We start from the raw sequence: 18,851 nt of genomic DNA on the forward strand, positions 1-18,851 counted from the left end.
TCTCCATCTTGCCCTACTATCTCAATCCTGCCCTACTGTCTCCATCTTGACCTACTGTCTCCATCTTGTCCTACTGTCTCTATCTTGCCCTACTGTCTCCATCTTGCCCTACTGTCTCCCTCCTGTCCTACTGTCTCCATCTTGCCCTACTGTCCCCATCTTGCCCTACTGTCTCCATCTTGTCCTACTGTCTCCATCTTGCCCTACTGTCTCCATCTTGCCCTACTGTCTCCGTCTTCTCCTACTGTCTCCATCTTGCCCTACTGTCTCCATCTTGTTGTACTTTCTCCCTCTTGCCCTACAGACTCCTTCTTGCCCTATAGTCTCCATTTTGCCCTTCTGTCTCCTTCTTGCCCTACTGTCTCTATCTTGCTCTACTGTCTCCATCTTGCCCTACTGCCTCCATCTTGCCCTTCTGTCTCCTTCTTGCCCTACTGTCTCTATCTTGCCCTACTGTCTCCATCTTGCCCTACTATCTCCATCTTTTCCTATTGTCCCCATCTTGCCCTACTGTCCCCATCTTGCCCTACTGCCTCCATCTTGCCCTTCTGTCCCCATCTTTCCCTACTGTCCCCATCTTGCCCTACTGTCTCCATGTTACTCTGCTGTCTCTATCTTGCCCTTCTGTCTCCTTCTTGCCCTACTGTCTCTATCTTGCCCTACTATCTCCATCTTGCCCTACTGTCCCCATCTTGCCCTACTGTCCCCATCTTGCCCTACCGCCTCCATCTTGCCCTTCTGTCCCCATCTTTCCCTACTGTCCCCATCTTGCCCTACTGTCTCCATGTTACTCTGCTGTCTCCATCTTGCCCTACTGTCTCCATCTTACCCTACTGTCTCCATCTTGCCCTACTGTCTCCATCTTGCCCTACTGTCTCCATCTTGCCCTACTGTCTCCATCTTGCCCTACTCTCTCCATCTTACCCTACTGTCTCCATCTTGCCCTACTGTCTCCATCTTGCCCTACTGTCTCCATCTTGCCCTACTGTCCCCATCTTGCCCTACTCTCTCCATCTTATCCTACTGTCTCCATCTTGCCCTACTGTCTCCATCTTGCCCTACTGTCCCCATCTTGCCCTACTCTCTCCATCTTATCCTACTGTCTCCATCTTGTCCTACTGTCTCCATCTTGCCCTACTGTCCCCATCTTGCCCTACTGTCCCCATCTTGCCCTACTGTCTCCATCTTGCCCTACTGTCTCCATCTTGCCCTACTGTCTCCATCTTGCCCTACTGTCTCGACCCTGCTGCTTTACCTGCTTCTCCCTGCAGTGAGTTGTAGTTTAGTAGCCATTACTGTTCTGACAAAATTAAAATTCACTTCTGTGGAATGTGAATTTATCTAGAAATCGAGGTCACACTGTTCTGTCAGTAACAAGAGGAACCCCAGGGGCAAAGCGCCCCCCGTTGGCGGTTCCTGTAGCGGCAGCACTTACTGCTTCGCCCGTAGCGAGCCCACTTGGCTGGGGGCCAGGCTCATTCTAAGTGTTAGCAGAAAGTCCTGGCAATGAGCCAGACTATAACCAGTCGCAGGCCGGGAGTTGCCCCCGCTCCCCGCGTGTCTAGGAGCCAGAGAATGGCAATTGCCGGAAGAAAATGAGCCCTTTCCTATATACTTTATCTATTTATATACCCGCGTGTGCTTACATAGCAACTGATTATATATATATACAGTATATACACGCCCGAGGAACGCGAGAATGAGAGTTTAATGGCGCCATTAGCCTCAATGGCAATTCTCCGGATACATTCGTAGGTTTATTTACCTTCTTCCATGCAGATTTGGGGGGGGGGGGATACTGATATCTGACATAGGATTTTGGGGAATAAACCCCAAGTTAAAGCAGGTTTGGGAGTTAAAGGGTTGCCAACTTAGCCCTATATTATTTAAGTTAACTTGTAATATGTTACAGAACAATCTTTGCAATTTTTCAATTGGTCTTTATTATCTATAATTTATTATTTGCCTTCTTCTTTTAACCCTTTTCATATGGGGGTCGCTGACCCCGGCAGCCAAAAAAAAACATTGCTCTGTGAAACGTCACTTTGTTATTGCCACTTTCTAGAACTTATTTTTCTATTCGAGTCCTCTCCTGTTCATATATCGGTCTTTCGATCAAACCACACCCTGGTTGCTAAGGTTATTTCGATCCTAGCAACCAGAAGGGATGAAGGCTGGCTTCAGTTTCAGGAGTCAGAACCAGCAGTGCAAAGAACATCTTTCAATGGCAATTACATGTATAAATAGGAGGTGATTCTCTGTTTATGACTCACGGATCACTCAGGGAACCTTTTATGATAAGGAATTTGGATCGGCTGCCCAGGCCGGTGCTGTTATACCCCCCCCCCCCCCCGGGGCAATGCGCTGATATTTATAAGCAGCTCCTGACGCTGCCTGCCCCCCCGGGGATGGTTCCGGAGCGATGTAAACAAGCTGAGGTCCAATTACAAAACAGGCAGTGTGACCACAAGCAGTCGCTCATCTTCTATCCTTGTCTCTGGAAATAATTCATATTTTTCTGGAAGGAATGGCGATCATGATATACGGCGCGGAAGGGGTGCCAACGTTTCCACTCACTTCTGGGCACTGACCAAGTGCAACTTTCCCATATTTAGATATAAACGCAGCTCCACCGATAGTAAATTAGCCGCGCAGAAAGCTCATTTGATAGGCCAATAAGATTCAGGCACCACAGCTGTAGCAATAGGAGCGGCTCCCCCTGGTGGTGGGATGCTGCAATATCCGGCCCAGAACGCTTTTTATTGGTTGGAGGTTAGCCACAAAGGTTGCAACCTCAGCTGGGCCCTGGGACCTAAAGGGGCACCCATGGGTGCAAATTGAATATCAATATAAAGGGGGTCGGAATTGGGGGTTTTCCCACAATCATAAATTAGGCCACAGCTGTAAAGTGGGGCACCTGAGAATTAGGGATGCACCAGGATTCCGTTCCTGATTCGGCCAAGATTCAAGTGAACCCATGGGGTGGCCAAAACGTCGATCGCGGTCCACTTGTCGATCCCCCGTAGATTTCTGGTGGACCGCATCGAAGCCATGAAATGCGGAAGTGCGGCGGTTCCGCTGCATCGCGTACGTACATGGGGAGGAGTCATTACTCGATCGCCGCGGTAAAAAGTCGGGGCACCCCTTCTCTGGCCGAACCAAATCCTTAAAATCATGTGACCTTTTGTCACATAAACACGGAAGCTGAAAACTTTTTGAGGGGCACTAGGCTAAAGGTGGGCATACACGAGGTCGCCAAGCGAGCGGATCTTCTCCCTATATCCACACCTACGGGTGGGTGATATCGGGCGAATCCAGGTTGAATCGGGCGTTTGGCTCTGGGGTCAAATGATCGAGTTAGAACAACGGTAATAGGGGCAGTTGGTTCGGGGACTGTATCAACAAGTCAATGTGGTCCCGATCTGACTAAATTTTTTAACCTGCCCAATCGATATCTGGCCGATTTCCGTTGGGCAGGCCCATCGTTTGTGCCCCTACACGGGCCAATAAGCTGCCGAATCTGTCTAAGGGACCAATATCGGCAGCTACTATCAGCCCCTGTATGGGGACCTTTAGGGTTCCATTTAGTATTCGGCTGAATCTTTCATGAATCCCCAAACAGTGGATTCGGCGCAGCCCTCGTGAGGATACAGGGGGGCTGGGAACCCCAAGAAGAACGGATTTACAGAAATCAATAGTCCAACCCGGAGAATTGGCTTCTGAAAGTGGCTATAGCTAGCCATGAAACGCGTTAGGCCAGCCGGCCCCCTGCCCTCACTTTACACCGTTTTTCACGTTTCTCATTAAAGTCGACTGATATTAAACCTGGATACTCTCATTGGTGCAAGGCGTCCCCCCCCCCCCATGACTATGTCACTAAGTGCCCCTTGGGCACGAAATGCGTAGGGTTTATGGAGATGCTTCATGTTTTCATGTAACTTCGAATAATCTTTTTTTACTTTTAAACTCCATAACCCCTGTGTAGATCCCTGAGTGCCCACGTGCCTATGTGCCCATAGTGGTTACTGCCAGGCGTCCCCCCCCGATGACTAAGTGCCCCTTGGGCACAAAATGCGTAGGGTTTATGGAGATGCTTCATGTTTTCATGTAACTTTGAATAATCTTTTTTTACTTTTAAACTCCATAACCCCTGTGTAGATCCCTGAGTGCCCACGTGCCTATGTGCCCATAGTGGTTACTGCCAGGCGTCCCCCCCCGATGACTAAGTGCCCCTAGGGCACAAAATGCGTAGGGTTTATGGAGATGCTTCATGTTTTCATGTAACTTTGAATAATCTTTTTTTACTTTTAAACTCCATAACCCCTGTGTAGATCCCTGAGTGCCCACGTGCCTATGTGCCCATAGTGGTTACTGCCAGGCGTCCCCCCCCCCGATGACTAAGTGCCCCTAGGGCACAAAATGCGTAGGGTTTATGGAGATGCTTCATGTTTTCATGTAACTTTGAATAATCTTTTTTTACTTTTAAACTTCCGTGACCCCTGTGTAGATCCCTGAGTGCCCACGTGCCTATGTGCCCATAGTGGTTACTGCCAGGCGTCCCCCCCCCCCGATGACTAAGTGCCCCTAGGGCACAAAATGCGTAGGGTTTATGGAGATGCTTCATGTTTTCATGTAACTTTGAATAATCTTTTTTTACTTTTAAACTTCCGTGACCCCTGTGTAGATCCCTGAGTGCCCACGTGCCCATAGTGGTTGCTGCCAGGGATCTCCCCTCCCAGCCAATTGGGAATCACTTTCAACCCGAAGCACCACATCTGTTGTTGAACTACAATTGTCAGCATATCATATACTCAATATAAAATGTATACTCCCCTGACAGTGGCACACCTACTGCCCCCCCAGTATTTACATTGGGCCCAGCCGGGGGGCAATTTCGTGGGTAAAGATGGCAGGGAACCCCGAATCCAGGATTTGGGTCGGGATTCTGCCTTTTTCGGCTGGATTCGAATTCGGGCAAATCCCTGCTCCCGGCTGAACCGAATCCTAAAAATCACGTGACTTTTTGTCACATAAACACTTGAACCCTTCCGTATCATTATTTGCATTCAGTTGGGTCAAATCTTTTATGAAAGATTCGGGGTTCGGTCAAATCCAAAAATAGCGGATTCGGTGTATCCCTAAGACAGTAGAACCCACAGCGCTGCAGTATGAGTTCTGTTGCCCTCAGCATTTATTTACTTTATATTGCCCCCCAGGCAAACCCCCCCCCCCCACTGGGGGTCACCTCTAGGCCCTGCTGGGTCAGCACCAAGTCGCACAGGGGGCAGAGGGTTTATATGAAGATCCTAACAAAGAAAAATACATCTAATCTTCATTAATATATATCCAACTAACTGGCAGGGCTGCTTAGATATCAGCGCAGTCTGCAGAACGTTCTAATAAGCCATTCCCCCTGGGCTGGGGCGGTAGGTAAGGCTGGGCTACATATAGGGGGTTATACAGATACCCATCGCAGCGGCTAGTCGCGCAAAGTCGCTCCATACAATCAGCAAAGGGTGTCCCACGTGGGGCGCACAAGGCCCCCAGTCATATTGCGCAACCCGGTCAGCAGGCCGCGCCTCCCAGGCAGGAATCCATGGAAACCGCGGCTATGGCCAATAGGAGCGCGGCACGAATGATCGACAAGCCTAAGAAGCCAATGGTTACGCGGGAAGGTGGATAAAGGCGAAAGAATGATGGAGAGGGAATGGAAGGAGCGAAGTAACGGTTTAGGAAAATATTGGCAGGTGGGTTGGCCAATGATAGTTGGGATTGGGGAAACAGAGTGGAGCGATGGGCCAATGGGAGGGGTGAATGGAGAGAGCTGGACTCACCCACTGTGAAGGGGGCGGGGAGTGTGAGGTGACGGGCTGGAGGGGCCGGCGGGTACCGGGAGGCGGTGAGGAGACACGGACAGAGGAGCCCACGCACCGCCGGTAAGTTATCCGGGTTATTGTATGTATGGGGGGCGGCAAAGCATTTATATAAATACCCCGAGGGGCGGGGCAGAATGTGCCAATACCCCATGTGTGGTAGCGCCAAGGGGCAACATGTGCAGCAGAATACCCCAGTGGGGGGGCACCGAGATAAATGCCCCGGGCTCAGCATGTGTCGGGGATGGATGCCCGGGGGGGGGGGGTATCACAGGGCTGTCCCAGGGGTCATAGGGGCAAAATAAATACCCCGGGGTGGGCACAATATGCCCCATGAATGGCAGCACCAAGGTAAATACCCCAGGGGGCAACAGGTGCCAATAGAATGCCCTGGGAGTAAGCTATTGTCTGTGGGGTGAAAGCACAAATACCCCTGGGGGGCAGTAAGGGGTATAATTCCTTCTAATACCCAGCGGGTGGCAGTAACTGGGCAGAAGTGCCCCTATGTAATGCCCCGGGTTATACTGGGGGGGCAATAAGCCTAAAGTAGCTGGGCTGGACCCTGTGTGCCAGGGCTGTGTGATAATTACCCCTGGGAATCTACCCCTGTGTGATAATTACCCCTGCCAATCTGCCCCTGTGTGATAATTACCCCTGGGAATCTGCCCCTGTGTGATAATTACCCCTGGGAATCTGCCCCTGTGTGATAATTTCCCCTGGGAATCTGCCCCTGTGTGATAATTACCCCTGCCAACCTGCCCCTGTGTGATAATTACCCCTGCCAACCTGCCCCTGTGTGATAATTACCCCTGCCAACCTACCCCTGTGTGATAATTACCCCTGCCAACCTGCCCCTGTGTGATAATTACCCCTGCCAACCTGCCCCTGTGTGATAATTACCCCTGCCAATCTGCCCCTGTGTGATAATTACCCCTGCCAACCTGCCCCTGTGTGATAATTACCCCTGCCAATCTGCCCCTGTGTGATAATTACCCCTGCCAACCTGCCCCTGTGTGATAATTACCCCTGCCAATCTGCCCTTGTGTGATAATTACCCCTGCCAACCTGCCCCTGTGTGATAATTTCCCCTGCCAATCTGCCCTTGTGTTATAATTACCCCTGCCAACCTGCCCCTGTGTGATAATTTCCCCTGCCAATCTGCCCTTGTGTTATAATTACCCCTGCCAACCTGCCCCTGTGTGATAATTTCCCCTGCCAATCTGCCCTTGTGTTATAATTACCCCTGCCAACCTGCCCCTGTGTTATAATTACCCCTGCCAACCTGCCCCTGTGTGATAATTTCCCCTGCCAATCTGCCCTTGTGTTATAATTACCCCTGCCAACCTGCCCCTGTGTGATAATTACCCCTGCCAATCTGCCCTTGTGTGATTATTTCCCCTGCCAACCTGCCCCTGTGTGATTATTTCCCCTGCCAACCTGCCCTTGTGTGATAATTACCCCTGCCAACTTGCCCCTGTGTGATTATTTCCCCTGCCAACCTGCCCTTGTGTGATAATTACCCCTGCCAATCTGCCCATGTGTGATAATTACCCCTGCCAATCTGCCCATGTGTGATAATTACCCCTGCCAATCTGCCCTTGTGTGATAATTACCCCTGCCAGTCTGCCCTTGTGTGATAATTACCCCTGCCAATCTGCCCATGTGTGATAATTACCCCTGCCAATCTGCCCTTGTGTGATAATTACCCCTGCCAATCTGCCCTTGTGTGATAATTACCCCTGCCAATCTGCCCTTGTGTGATAATTACCCCTGCCAATCTGCCCATGTGTGATAATTACCCCTGCCAACCTGCCCCTGTGTGATTATTTCCCCTGCCAATCTGCCCTTGTGTGATAATTACCCCTGCCAATCTGCCCTTGTGTGATAGTTGCCCCTGCCAATCTGCCCTTGTGTGATAATTGCCCCTGCCAATCTGCCCATGTGTGATAATTACCCCTGCCAATCTGCCCATGTGTGATAATTACCCCTGCCAATCTGCCCATGTGTGATAATTACCCCTGCCAATCTGCCCTTGTGTGATAATTACCCCTGCCAATCTGCCCATGTGTGATAATTACCCCTGCCAATCTGCCCTTGTGTGATAATTACCCATGCCAATCTGCCCCTGTGTGATAATTACCCCTGCCAATCTGCCCTTGTGTGATAATTACCCATGCCAATCTGCCCATGCCTCCCAAATGCCCCAGTAGTGGGGATGGGTTGGCCATTGATGCCCCTGTCAGTGCCTACAGAGACCTTCTGGCATCTCCCAAGGGGCAATTCCCTGGCACACTGGCTATTGTGGCAGATCTGCCACATAATTACCCCCTAGAAGCTCTGCTTGCCTGTATATACCTGAATGGCTTACGGGCTGGGTAGTCCCTAAAACTACCCCTTGGGTTTAGAATTTGTACCCTATGACTCTGAGGGCACCCAGGATGCAGAAGAGCCCTCTGAACTACACATCCCAGAATTCCCTGACAGCCAGTTTTATAGTTCAGTCACTAAATCCGACGTTCCTTCAGTGACACAGATCGGGCACGAGGGGATTCTGGGAGTTGTAGTGCAGGATTTGGCAGGAGACTGTGGGTTTGACACCCCTGAACCCTAGATTGACTGCTTTCTCTTGACTGTTGTGCTGCCTTGTAACAATGTGTTGTGAGTTCTAGTTTAACAAGGCCTTACCTACAGTATCCAGCCATTGCCAGTGCTAACATACCTTCCCTACCCTCCCAAATAGTTCCCTTAATCTGCCCTTGCCCCCTCTGTAACCCTACATTCCCTGCTCTGTCAGCTGCAATAGCCCGTGCCCGCTGCCCCTTTAACCCATCGCTGGCAGGAACACAGTGCTGTGTGTGAATGTGCAGCTGTAAGCCTGCTGGCACCCTGTAACCATTGCCTGCCCAGGCCATCGTGCCCTTCTTGCTGCAGATGGTACCGGGTGCCAGTCGCCTGCCTCTGGCACTAAATGCCCCGCTCGGGGGCTCTTGCCATGTATTACCCCGGGCGGGCCGGCTCATTGGTGCGGTGCTTAGGTGTCTGCTCCACCCATTTTTTCCTGCACGGATCTGGTGGCTTCGGCATCAGTATGGGGGGCACCGTGGCCCCTTAGGTTCTGCCAGTGCTGCAGTGAGATTTATGTCTGGTTACGGTGCTAGTTAATAATTAGTGTGGGACCCCCTCCTTCATTGGTGTTTTCTGATTGGGGCAGAAGGGGGGGGGACACAAGGAGTTAACAGCGAGGAGTGTGAATACAGTTAAGGCTGAATGGGCGGCTGCTCAGATCTCTCCCATTGCAGCAGCCCCCGGTCCTGTCCTTTCAGGGAACAAAGGACTTGTCTGCATCAGGCTGGCAGCTCCCATGCGCTCACTATTCTGCCCGCCCCCTCCTCCTCCCTAGCCCCCCCTGAAAATAGAGACGCACCCCCCCCCCCCCCCCACTTTGGTCTCAGACGCCTGTTGCCTTTCTCTTACCTGCTGGGAAACTTTATTTTATCCAAGATATTTCAACTTTGCCTTTTACTTGGTTTAAGAAGTTGTAACAAATATCTATGGGTAGGAGGTGCCATAGTGTTTCCCTTAGACAGTACAGTATGGGGGTACAGCTTATTGTGTGCCCAGAACATTCCTTCTCTGTATATTTGTATTTATACATATGGGTAGGGGGTACCATAGTGTTTCCCTTAGACAGTACAGTATGGGGGTACAGCTTATTGTGTGCCCAGAACATTCCTTCTCTGTATATTTGTATTTATACATATGGGAGGGAGGTGCCATAGTGTTTCCCTTAGACAGTACAGTATGGGGGTACAGCTTATTATGTGCCCAGAACATTCCCTCTCTGTATATTTGTATTTATACATATGGGTAGGAGGTGCCATAGTGTTTCCCTTAGACAGTACAGTATGGGGGTACAGCTTATTGTGTGCCCAGAACATTCCTTCTCTGTATATTTGTATTTATACATATGGGTAGGGGGTACCATAGTGTTTCCCTTAGACAGTACAGTATGGGGGTACAGCTTATTATGTGCCCAGAACATTCCCTCTCTGTATATTTGTATTTATACATATGGGTAGGAGGTGCCATAGTGTTTCCCTTAGACAGTACAGTATGGGGGTACAGCTTATTGTGTGCCCAGAACATTCCTTCTCTGTATATTTGTATTTATACATATGGGTAGGAGGTGCCATAGTGTTTCCCTTAGACAGTACAGTATGGGGGTACAGCTTATTGTGTGCCCAGAACATTCCTTCTCTGTATATTTGTATTTATACATATGGGTAGGGGGTGCCATAGTGTTTCCCTTAGACAGTACAGTATGGGGGTACAGCTTATTGTGTGCCCAGAACATTCCTTCTCTGTATATTTGTATTTATACATATGGGTAGGGGGTGCCATAGTGTTTCCCTTAGACAGTACAGTATGGGGGTACAGCTTATTGTGTGCCCAGAACATTCCTTCTCTGTATATTTGTATTTATACATATGGGTAGGAGGTGCCATAGTGTTTCCCTTAGACAGTACAGTATGGGGGTACGGCTTATTGTGTGCCCAGAACATTCCTTCTCTGTATATTTGTATTTATACATATGGGTAGGGGGTGCCATAGTGTTTCCCTTAGACAGTACAGTATGGGGGTACAGCTTATTGTGTGCCCAGAACATTCCTTCTCTGTATATTTGTATTTATACATATGGGTAGGGGGTGCCATAGTGTTTCCCATAGCAGTGCCCCTCATTCAGTTGTGTGAGCTCTGGGGGCGCCATTACTAGAGCCGTTTATGCAGAATACATGACCCAAGGCCATATGGCAGCTCCTACTATATATATATAATATACAGACATGGCGGCTGTGTTGAACAGCTCATCTCCTCGTACAGAGAAACAAGGGAAGTTGCCCTGGAGACCCAGTGAATAGGAACCAGGTGGCGACTCCCCGCACCCACCCCGCACCCTCCCTGCACCCTCCCTGCACCCTCCCCGCGCACCTGTGAGCTCACATGCAGTAAATCTGAGCCCCGTCGCTGGGAAGAGACACGATGCAGCCCCCTCATCTCGCCCAGGTCTGCTCCTCTCTCCCCTATAAAACCGCAGACGCTACTTGATCTGCCGCTGCATTCTCTCCTGATTGTGTTACTGCCCCCCCCCCGGCTGCACATCTGCCTCCGCCCCCCCCCCCCCGAGCCACCCACAATCCCATTAGCTCTGAGCAGCACCAAATGATCCATTGCTGCCATTATCAGCCCGTGCCCCCCCCCCCAGCCCAGAGTATGGGGAGTTAGGGTTCAGCATGAACGATCAAGGGGCTCTTTTCTAACCATCTGCTAGGAACTACAATTCCCAGCATCCCCAGCCAGCCCATGTGATTTCCCCAGCTTTATAGGTATAAGGGGACCCTAGGAATGTCCAGCTGCCGTGCTCATCCTGAGAATCCCCATCTCTTCCCATTCCTCTAGCTTAATGGGTCTCAGGCATTTCCAGGCAGCAGTGCAACCTTTCCTTTGTATGTAGAATGCCTGCTCTAAGGCAGAACATGGGCTTCTATGTGCACCAATAAATACACTCCCCCATATAGGAACTTTAACAGGTTTCATATTTAAAGGGGAAGTTCACCTTGACAAAATGATTTTTTTTTTTTTTTCTATTGCTTTGAATACTGTATCTTTTACCCCCTCTTATGGCAGGGGCCTATAATGACAGGCAGTGGGGGACTATTAATCTGATTTTGTTCCTGTCCTCTCATCCAGGTGATTCCCAGTGACTCCTCTGAGGCAAAATGTCGCAGAGATCGGGGCAGGAAGACCCCGAGCGTTACCTCTTCGTGGATCGCGATGTGGTGTACAACCCCACCACGCAGGCCGACTGGACGGCCAAGAAGCTGGTGTGGGTGCCGTCGGAGCGGCACGGCTTCGAGGCGGCCAGCATAAAGGAAGAGCGGGGGGAAGAAGTGGTGGTGGAGCTGGCCGAGAACGGCAAGAAGGCCATGGTAAACAAGGACGATATCCAGAAGATGAACCCACCCAAGTTCTCCAAGGTGGAGGACATGGCGGAACTGACGTGCCTGAACGAGGCGTCCGTGCTGCACAACCTGAAGGACCGATACTACTCCGGCCTCATCTATGTGAGTTTGTGTTTTCTGTAAAGGGGATTTGGTTGCTAGGGTGAGCTATCCTGGATACCAGAAAGCAGATTTGTGTGGTGGTGTTGTTGTGACCTCTTTCCCTTCCCAGTTCTGCGCTGTCTCCCCTGGTTCCTCTGGGGTTGTGCTTTGGAAACAATGTAGCAGCAGTCACTTCCCTTCCAGGTGTCTCGGGCAGCTGCCTTCTGCTACACTGTCTCGGGAAGGGACTTCCTCGGAGATATCAAGTATCTGCTACATGTGGTGCTGCACAAAGCCAGTCCTGGGGTTCCCTTCCTGCTGTAGATCGTCAGCTCTTTGGATCAGTAACCCGTTATATCCTGTTGAAATATTTCCGTAATAAAAGCTGAACGTACTGTGGGTTATAGGCAAGCTCTCTGGCAGGGTAATGGTTAATCGAACTGGCAGTTGGAGTTTTTTTGTGTGCCAGCTGTGCACTCTAATCCCTCCCCATTAGCCCCCCCTGACAGCTTGCGTGCCTAGCGGCCAGTCATTGGCTGAGTCAGGCTGAATCACTAGCGACAGGCGCTGGCCCAACTTCAAGGGGTTGTTAACTTCTAGTATGACGTAGCAACTAATATTCTGAGACAATTTGCAGTTGGTCTTTCTTTTTTATTGTTTGTAGTTTTTTTTTTTTTTTTAGTTATTTCACTTTTTGTTCAGCATCTCATCAGTTTGGAGTTGCTATCTGGTTGCTAGGGTCCAAATGAACTTAGCTACCAGGGAGTGGTTTGAATGAGAGACTGATATATGAATAGGAGGAGGGACTAAATAGAAAACTATTAGAAAAAGTAACAATAATAATAAAACTGGAGCCTCACAGAGCAATAGTTTCTGGCTTCCGGGGTCAGTGACCCCCATTTGAAAGCTGCAAAGAGTTAGAAGAAGTCAAATAATTAAAAAACTATAAAAAATAAATAATGAAAACTAATTGGTAAGATGCGTAGAAATGGATATTCTATACCATAATAAACGTTTAAATAAAGGTAATCCCACCCCCTGCACCCTGGAATTCTGATTGGCCCCCATAGGTTTGGCTCATTCCTATGCAAAGCCCATTGCTGAGCTAATAAAGTATGCCTTACGGTGGCGCCGTGCCAGGCTGCAGCCTTGATACCGGAGGTCACTGAGATTAGACGGCAGTCATCCTTCTATTTCAGTCCGTGTTACTCGCCTGGAGTATTGGGCCCCGGCCTGCGCAGCCATGACTTCATCCCCTTACTATATGGCAGCTCCGCTTCATGTTGATATCAAATTATTGTCTGACATTCTTTATGGCAGGGGCAGTAGATATGGGGAGGGGGGTGTCTGATAAATCCCCCTAGCCTTAGACTAAAAGGCATGCTTACCCTTACAGCACTGCCAGCTAGTGAGGCTTTTAATGAAATCTGATTGGAAATAACACAGCTCTGGTAAAGCGTGGGTTAAAAGCTAAATGTAAATAATGTTAATAAGGTGTGACGCCCCGGGTGCTGACAGATGCCTCTTTATCCACCAATCAGAGGGCAGGAAACTGAGCAGCAAAGAAGAGTTTTACATGGGATATTCACCTTTGAGACAATTGCAATTGGTCTTCATTTTTTATTATTTGTAGTTTTTTAGTTATTTCTTTTCAGTTCAGCAGCTCTCCAGCTTGGAGTTTCAGCAGCTATTTGGTTGCTAGGGTCCAAGTTACCTTAGCAACCAGGGAGTGGTTTGGATGAGAGGCTGGTATATGTATGGGAGAGGAAAAGAAAGTTTCAAAAAGTAACAATAAAACTGGAGCCTCACAGAGCAATAGGTTTTGGCTGCCGGGGTCAGTGACCCCCATCTGAAAGCTGCAAAGAGTTTGAAGAGGAAGGAGAATAATTCAAAAACTATAACAAATAAATAATGAAGACCAATTGAAAACTTGCTTAGAGTAGTTCATTCTATAACCTGCTAGAAGTGTGAGAAGGTAGATAGGAAAGAGTTAATGTATTTGGTTCCGTTTGAATTTGGTTCCTAAAGGGGACATGTGACAGTTTTATGAATGCACCCACACTGTACAGAATAATGAATTCTGAAAAAACCCACCGTGTACTGGGCAAAGTTGTGCTGATCCGATCGCTTGGCCCCAGGGCCGCTCGGTAGAGCTCACACTCTAATAGGCACAATGGCAATAAAAGCTCCTTGGGACAATGAACAGTATCACAGGTGTTTATTGGCTCCGTAGCCTCGGCCCTAATTAGGCACATGTACCGGCACCACATCATGTGACTCTTGTGGGTCTGTGAGGCAGGGGGTCATGTCGGTATAGGGGGGATTCTGTAGGTGGGACGCTAGTGTCCTTAGTTACATAGCGCCCCCCCCCGTGTCACTGCCAGCATATGCCCTTCCTCACCCTGACACCCCCCTAGGCCCAAACTGTACTAATGTGTTTATGGGTCGGTCCCCCCTAGGCCCAAACTGTACTAATGGCACCGACGTGTTTATGGGTCAGTCCCCCCTAGGCCCAAACTGTACTAATGGCAGTGATGTGTTTATGGGTCGGTCCCCCCTAGGCCCAAACTGTACTAATGGCAGTGACGTGTTTATGGGTCAGTACCCCCTAGGCCCAAACTGTACTAATGTGTTTATGGGTCGGTCCCCCCTAGGCCCAAACTGTACTAATGTGTTTATGGGTCAGTCCCCCCTAGGCCCAAACTGTACTAATGGCACCGACGTGTTTATGGGTCGGTCCCCCCTAGGCCCAAACTGTACTAATGGCACCGACGTGTTTATGGGTCGGTCCCCCCTAGGCCCAAACTGTACTAATGGCACCGACGTGTTTATGGGTCAGTCCCCCCTAGGCCCAAACTGTACTAATGGCAGTGACGTGGTTATGGGTCAGTCCCCCCTAGGCCCAAACTGTACTAATGGCACCGACGTGTTTATGGGTCAGTCCCCCCTAGGCCCAAACTGTACTAATGGCAGTGACGTGTTTATGGGTCAGTCCCCCCTAGGCCCAAACTGTACTAATGGCACCGACGTGTTTATGGGTCAGTCCCCCCTAGGCCCAAACTGTACTAATGGCAGTGACGTGGTTATGGGTCAGTCCCCCCTAGGCCCAAACTGTACTAATGGCAGTGACGTGTTTATGGGTCGGTCCCCCCTAGGCCCAAACTGTACTAATGGCAGTGACGTGTTTATGGGTCAGTCCCCCCTAGGCCCAAACTGTACTAATGGCAGTGACGTGTTTATGGGTCAGTCCCCCTAGGCCCAAACTGTACTAATGGCACCGACGTGTTTATGGGTCAGTCCCCCCTAGGCCCAAACTGTACTAATGGCACCGACGTGTTTATGGGTCGGTCCTCCCTAGGCCCAAACTGTACTAATGGCAGTGACGTGTTTATGGGTCAGTCCCCCCTAGGCCCAAACTGTACTAATGGCACCGACGTGTTTATGGGTCGGTCCCCCCTAGGCCCAAACTGTACTAATGGCAGTGACGTGTTTATGGGTCGGTCCCCCCTAGGCCCAAACTGTACTAATGGCACCGACGTGTTTATGGGTCGGTCCCCCCTAGGCCCAAATTGTACTAATGGCAGTGAGGTGTTTATGGGTCAGTCCCCCCTAGGCCCAAACTGTACTAATGGCAGTGACGTGTTTATGGGTCGGTCCCCCCTAGGCCCAAACTGTACTAATGGCAGTGACGTGTTTATGGGTCAGTCCCCCCAGGCCCAAACTGTACTAATGGCAGTGACGTGTTTATGGGTCGGTCCCCCCTAGGCCCAAACTGTACTAATGGCAGTGACGTGTTTATGGGTCAGTCCCCCCTAGGCCCAAACTGTACTAATGGCAGTGACGTGTTTATGGGTCAGTCCCCCCAGGCCCAAACTGTACTAATGGCAGTGACGTGTTTATGGGTCGGTCCCCCCTAGGCCCAAACTGTACTAATGGCACCGACGTGTTTATGGGTCGGTCCCCCCTAGGCCCAAACTGTACTAATGGCAGTGACGTGTTTATGGGTCAGTCCCCCCTAGGCCCAAACTGTACTAATGGCAGTGACGTGTTTATGGGTCAGTCCCCCCTAGGCCCAAACTGTACTAATGGCAGTGACGTGTTTATGGGTCGGTCCCCCCTAGGCCCAAACTGTACTAATGGCACCGACGTGTTTATGGGTCAGTCCCCCCTAGGCCCAAACTGTACTAATGGCACCGACGTGTTTATGGGTCAGTAGTGGGTACCAAGCAGTGGAATGACTGGGGGCTGGAGGAATCCCCCCCGTGGCACCAGGCTGATCGAGAGAGAGAGCCCCTCGCTAATGAACTTGCCACAAGCCGTTACCCTTGTCCCTAGAGCCCAGATACGTGGCTGATCCGAGAGCCATCTGTTCCTCACTCGCTGAGCCCTCTGGCCATGAAGTGGTTAAGCTGACACCGCTGTAGCGCAGGCAGCTGTCGGGGGTAATGGGGGGGCTCACAGTGGCCATAATACGGCACGGAGCACATGGCAATGATCAGAATGAGATCCGGCCAGTCTAAATGAGACTATTGTGGCCCTGGGTGGGCGAGCCCCTTTGTGACGTGGTTGTGATTGGATGGGAGCCAAAGTGTAGCACATTCCAACATTCCTCTCCCTGATAAACTGCTTCCCCCCCCACTTCATCACCAGAATGGAGCCTCCCAGCCCCCTCTGGCTGGTTCCTTTGTTCCATTCACTAGTGGAAAGCATGGGAGCTCTAGAGGATGCTGGGATTTGTAGTATAGACTCGGCGAACTCCCATCAGGCTCAGCTGGGCAGGCACTTAGACCCCTGGATAAACCCATTTATTCATGATTATACCCCTTGCATCACTGAGTTTGCCCTATAGGTGCGATTTGACTCACATGATTCGTTTATACCATGTGACACAGACAGTGAGAATCATGGGAAAATAGGCAGTGCCAATTGTTCATTTATCTGTGCCACAGAGCTTGCAATCCGCAAATTCTGTGCTGGTACCAATGGCTGCGATTGGTATATGCAGTTCAGCCATAATTACCTGTGCCACAGAGCTTGCAATCAGCGGATCCCCTGCTGTTACGGAAGGCAGTGCTGGTACAGATGGCTGGCATATTCCGCCTGTATGTAGGCTCTGGGAGTACGGCCAGGATCCGTATGGATCAGAGCCATGAGTTCTGAAGGCTGGAAGAGTCCCATAGAGCACATTCCTGGCACCTTCACGGGTCCTTTGTTCTCCCCAAATCCAGATTGTCAGCTTCGTTGCATCATAAACAGGAAGACATTGCACAATGCTGGCTCTGTGGCTTGGCTGGAAGGGGGGACCCAGTGTGGGGGCCGCGCAGGGCTATCTCTGTGTGTAACATTGCCCCTTCCTCCTTTTATCCAGTTACCCCCCCAACAACACAGGGGTATTACCTGGGGGTGTCTATTAGGTACTGCCCCACTGCCACCTTGGTTCTGCATACATGGAAGTGAAATACTTTGGGAAACAATCTCCTTTTCTTGTTGGCAGAGGGGAATGTGTTTCCGGGACACTCTCTACTTCCTCTCTGGCAGTGGGGTAACTATATGTACAGCAGACCCCACGGTTGTGGTGGGGCCCGGGCAGCAGGGGGGCTTGGGCCGTAGGGTTTGCTGTAACGTTAGGTGGCCATATACAGGAAGATTCACCCATTGGCCAAGCGAGTGGATCTTTTCCCAATATGCCCCTAAAGGTGCCCGATATGGGGCTAATTAAGTCCTTTGGCCCTTGGTCCAAACTATTGAATTACAATTACGAGCACAGGTGCCATCGGTCAGGGGCCTATTAACGAGCCAATGCGATCCCCGATCCGATGGAAAATCAAACTTGCCCCATTGAGCTCTGCCCAATTTCAGGCCAAATCTGGGTCAGGTAGGCCCGTCGGTGGTGCCGATACACAGGCAGATGAGCTTCTGAATTGATCTATAGGACCCGAATCAGCAGCTAAAATCTGCCCCTGTATAGCCGCCTTTATTACCCCCTCCCCCCCGGCCCTTCTCAACGATAGCAGGGCAGTCGGTGCAGGGAGGGGGGCAGATAGACTGGTTGTACCGAGCCCTCTCAAAAGATTTTTCTGCAGGGGGGCCCGACAGGATGAAGTTTGCCCTCTTGCAAACTCAATACAGCCATTACTTTATATAGGCCTGCCCAACTGGGGGCCCACGGGCCGGATGTGGCCCTTCAAATGCTTTTTATGGCCCCCAGTCTGCTCAGAGGCTCCATAGACTTCACTATATATTATTATATTGAATCTGCCCCTCAGCATTCCGTATGAGATTAACCCATTGGCAGGGTCGCCAAGCGATGCCCCTAAAGGTGGGCCATATGGGGCTAATTCAGTCCCTAGGTCCAAACTATTGAATTAAAATGACAGGCACAGGTGCCATCAGATCAGGGGCCTATTATGGAATAAGTTTAACCGCGCTGACTTTATACTCTCAGGTCACAAGAAGACTAAGCAAGGACAGGACAAACAAAACCACTGAACTACGAAATCTGACTGAAAATAACTCTGTTCTGTTATATCTAATGGGAAAGTGATGGTAGAGCCCTTACGGCTCACAGATGGCGTTACTTTATACCAGAGGCCCCGACAGACGGAGTTTTTAATAGAGAATTGGGTTCCAGGACACTAATTATTTTTCATACGATGGCAGCGCTCCTGAGCGTGAGTCACTCCTCTAACAGCCGGCATGGGAGCGCTCAGTCAGCTACAACTGCGAGATTAGAGTGTCTGTGGATTCAGCCTGTTGCTCCCCACTGCCCAACCAGCACCTTCATTATCACCCCCATATACCTCTACTAGTGGTATAATAAGCAACCAACCAGTAATGTAAACTATGGCAGCATAGGGATTCCATTGTACTAAGCACA

The 18,851-nt window shown here is 50.3% G+C and overlaps 1 non-coding gene across 1 annotated transcript in view; it reads left to right on the plus strand.

Annotated features, from left to right (window-relative positions):
- Positions 1–5,830: 5,830 nt before the first annotated feature.
- The window catches only part of myh10, a 54,889-nt gene continuing 41,868 nt past the window's right edge, over positions 5,831–18,851 (plus strand). The window contains exons 1-2 of the transcript XR_004220667.1: positions 5,831–5,936; positions 11,622–11,995. This is a non-coding gene — a transcript (myosin, heavy chain 10, non-muscle). The remainder of the gene's footprint in view (positions 5,937–11,621; positions 11,996–18,851) is intronic.

This window comes from Xenopus tropicalis, chromosome 10 (assembly GCF_000004195.4).
Source record: "Xenopus tropicalis strain Nigerian chromosome 10, UCB_Xtro_10.0, whole genome shotgun sequence".
Taxonomy (NCBI): domain Eukaryota; kingdom Metazoa; phylum Chordata; class Amphibia; order Anura; family Pipidae; genus Xenopus; species Xenopus tropicalis.